Consider the following 5,000-nt stretch of genomic DNA (forward strand, 5'->3'; position numbering starts at 1 on the left):
GGTCGTACTATGGTCAATAACAGATTTTACGGGAATTCAAGATATTCCATTTTCAATACCTTATATTCATGCCCGTGTTCTCGTAGGTCTCGAATATCTGCGACGATAGACAACCACATGAAGCATTCTTATATCTAATTCTTTTTCTGTTTTCTCCTTCACTCATTTCTTTGTTTCGCTGCGCCCAACAGGAAATCCACTACGACTCTGCTCGCGGGGGCGTGTCCGTGCTGACGGAGGCGGGCGAGGTGACCCGCTCCGCCCTCCTCATCCAAAAGGCCACGCGAGAGGACGCCGGGAACTACACCTGTCAGCCCAAGGGCGCTGCCTCAGCCACCGCCTACGTCCATGTGCTCCACGGTAGGTTTTGCGTGCACGTGCGGGCGATGCATGCAGGGCTATATGTCTAAGGTCGTTGATCTCGTGGTTAAAATATCTGCCCGCGTCCTACATGTATTTGTGACTCTGTATATGGAAGGCGGGGATATGGTTATGTGAATACACGTTTTTTTTTATACAACGTTATCAATCTCGCTAAAATATCATCTCGTCCAGTATTTCCCAAAGTTGGCTAGTGAAAGCGGGTGGGGGTGGGTGGGGGCGTCTGCCAATAATTGCAGTTTTGTACACGAAAGTGTTACTGCTTGAGCCATCCAAAAGTGATATGCCTACATGCCTACAAACGGCTACAGAATACAAATCTTACTTTCTGAGATGACTTGCTAATCTTTTCTCTTGATTACCTGACGAGGATGTATCAGCTTCTAAAATATAAAACTAAAGTTTATTTATTACAAAAGCTAGTAATGAATCTTTATGCAGTATGTACACAAGTAAAGGACCCGGCGGAACGTAAGGATTTCGTAAAAGTCAGAAAAGAAGCGCTGCGCAAAAAGATTTGGAATCCATTGTGTGAGCCTGCACCTGCCTGTTCGTGATTGTATTCGTGTGCGGCTTCATGCCTGGTATAGATATCCATTTATCTAGTTTTAAATTGATTTTTAAAACCAATTGTGTGTACATTTTCTTTTGCAAAAGAAAAAAAATATATACACATTGCAATTTTCTCCCTTTTGCACTGGTTAACTGACATTTCAGAGCCCACTTTTCCCACAGAGTAAAATTCCTTTATCAAAGAACCAGGTAAGTTTTAGAAAGTTAACCACCATCAGAAAGGTTAATAGGAAACAGGCGTCTTAAGAATTGCAGGACTAACTGAACTTTAAGATGAGAGTCTTATCATGTTTTGTGCTCTCGTTTTTGTATTTGTAAGTGTGTGCATGTACACACACACACACACACACACACACACACACACACACACACACACACACACACACACACACACACACACACACACATATATATATATATACATATATACACATATATATATACACAATATACACACATACATACAGCCTCACACACACACACACACACACACACACATATATATATATATATATATATATATAGATATATATATATATATATACACAATTTTTATATATATTGCATATATATATGGGTTGAAGGCAAGCCAACTCCATCCGGGCGCGGGCCGAGCCGAGGCCGTGGCCAAGGGAGATTGGGCGGCTGTGCAGCAGCGAGGACAGGATTTGGAGGATTTATGAAAAGCGGATTTCTCGTCCCGTGAGAACGAGGAAGTTTGATTGATGGAGATATGCAAGAGGGAAACAGTCCTTGTAATGGGTGTGTGTAATTGTGCATGTATCTGTTTACGTACATATATGCATACATGGTAGATACAAGGATAGGCAAGTTTATATATATATATATATATATATATATATATATATATATATATATATATATATATATCTATATATATATATATATATATATACATATATATATGTTTATATATATATATATATATATATAGTATATAATAATTATATATATAATACTATATATATATATATATATATATAATATATATATATATATATATATATATATATATATATATAAACGTGTCATATATTATATATATATATATTATATATATATATATATCATATATATATATAATATATATTATATATAGAAATATATAGATATATAATATATTATATATATAATTATATATATATAATATATATATAATATATATATAAAATTAATATATATATATATTATATATATATATATATATTATAAAATATATATATATATATATATATAATATTATATATATATATATATATAATATATATTATATATATATATATATATATAGTGTGTGTGTGTGTGTGTGTGGGGTGTGTGTGTGTGTGTGTGTGTGGTATGTGTGTGTGCATGTGTATGTTTATGTTTATATATTTACACATATATGCATATACACACACACACACACACACACACACACACACACACACACACACACACACACACACACACACACACAGCACACACACACACACATATATATATATATATATATATATATATATATATATATATATATATATATATATATATATATATATATTTACTAGTTGTATCCTGCTCCTAGCTTTCCTGTTACATAGCCTCGTTGGCGTTTTCTGTTTCCTTCCGTTCCTTGATATATATATATATATATATATATATATATATATATATATATATATATATATATATATATATATATATATATATATATATATATATATATTTTTTTTTTTTTACTTTCTCTATCTGTGCAATGTCGTCTCTTTCTCTATTTGTCAGTCTGTTTCTTACTTTTCAACCGCATTTATCCTTTGCTTGTCAGTATATTCCTTCCACTCTCAGCCTTCTATTTTCACCGAATTTGCACACCAATGCATATGCGGATGCCAGTGTCTCCATAAGTTTCAAATGATGCAATAAAGCTTCCAACAATGAAAGAAATGGAAAGGTTCACCGGATGGCCGTTTGGCCGAAAGTTCGGAAAAGTCGGAAGGTGCCAGAGATTCTTATTAAAAAAGGAAACAAAAATCGCTTGAGGAAATCACCCAAGTTGAAATCTCAAGATCTTGAATATTCTGAATCCGAGTTCAAAGCATGAAACAACACCTTCGCCTCCATCCCCAGAGGGCAGAGAACCAGGCGGAATGCTTTAGCTATTGATAAATACACTTTGAACCTTACAATGCTTTATCTACAGGCGTTGCAAAAAAAAGAAAAAAATATTGGGGGTTTAAACTAAATTTCAAGTAGCAATAAAGAGGTAATATGCTATTTTATGTTTGGCTTAATAGTGTATTCGTTAAAAAGTTACCAGAGACATACGAACATCGCTTCTCCATGTGGCTTCATGTGCGCTATATATTTTTTTTTCTCTCGAGGCAAAATTTCCTTGAAATATCTATAAGCCTTCTTAAACCGACTTTCTTTCAAAGAAAAATGACTGCCTTTATTCACTTATTCATATCGTAACTTTGTAAAATAAGTTTTATATAAACCTTTTAGGCACAATTTCTTGTTTAATGCTGTCTTTCAGATCCACTTTTCTGATTTTGTGACCACTTATTTTCTCTACTTATCGTAATAACTTTCTTATTTTTTCATTGCTAGTTAGAAATCGTCGTGTTTCCTCGCGTTGGCTAAGCCTTTAATCTTACTTTCTCCATCGCTTTTTTTCTGTCTTCATTGTTTTAATGGAAATTTCTTGAAAGTTCTTTGCTTATAACTCTTATCTGTTGGCCAGCCATCCGAACATGATTTTTTCATAGATTCCTATTTCGTTTTAAATATGAAACATTTTAAATCTTGCAGTCTTCAGAAAGTCGATTTTCTATTTCTTCTTTTATCGTCTTTGGGTTCATACCCATTGAAATGCCACACTTATTCAATTAGCCTGTTAAAGCGACTTGCAAGTTTCCGAAGGACAGAGGCATAAATTCAGATATTCTTGAACATTAATTCCAGAGTCCTTTATTAACTTTTTTTTCCCCACTAACAACGCATTTATTTATGATGCAAATTCTTTACCAACTCTTCGCTATTAATCTCAAACATTTATTGACCCTTCGCCTTCCGCGTGTAAGTTTGGTAATTCATCTTCGCTTTCGAAACCATTCCAAGTTATCATCTTTCCTTTTGCACGAGATCACATCAAGAATACATTGTCCTCAGATGCTCCCTCCTGAGCCGGTTCTTGTTTCTGCTGTTGGTACTGTTTTTGTTCTTCATTCGTTCTTCCCTTTTTTTTCTTTTTTTTACCGGTTCATATTTTTTTTTATCTTCTTTTTCTACCGCTACTACTATTGCTACTTTTCAGTTTTCTAACTCTATTTTCAGTCGGTATGTTCTTCTTTTATTTCTTTATTTTATTATTCTGCTTTGGTATCTCTTCTCCCTAGTCTCTCTTACTTAGCTTTTATTGGTTTCTTTCCTTCATTTCCTTCTCCCGTTTCTTCCTTCTGTTCTTTATATATCCTTTTCCCCTTCGTACACTCAAAAGCTTCTGCTTATAAGTTTTTGTACTTTTGTTTCTTTGATATATTCATCATCCATACATTTCAAAAATTTTCCTTCTTCACGTCTCACCCTTTCTTCACCCTTACGTCTTGATTTTCTCCTGCATACCCCTTATCCCCTTCTCTTCCCGCCTCTTTGTTGCCCTCTGACCTCTTGCCACTAAAAGTCTGCCACGACGTCGATGTATGTACATATGGTACGAGGGCTCCGCTCTGACACAGTTTTCCTCGTCTGTGTTCACTCGTGCTCGGGCATTTTGGATGCGAGCTTCGGGGTTGTTCTTATGGGTGGGACTTTCGCCGTCTTCACTACTGGAATCTCATACATTAGTTCATATATTCTCATACACTAGTTTTTTTTTTTTTTTTTTATTTAATGATTTAATTATGTATTCCAAATTATGATTACGGTCCAGACCCTTTCGATTTTAATATAGTCATCTAGCGAGTACTTATTTCTGTAGTGTGAGATGCTATTGTACCATGTATGTGATTCTCCAGCGCAGCCGAGTCAAATATTCAGGGCAA

Source organism: Penaeus monodon, chromosome 18, assembly GCF_015228065.2.
Source record: "Penaeus monodon isolate SGIC_2016 chromosome 18, NSTDA_Pmon_1, whole genome shotgun sequence".
Lineage (NCBI taxonomy): Eukaryota > Metazoa > Arthropoda > Malacostraca > Decapoda > Penaeidae > Penaeus > Penaeus monodon.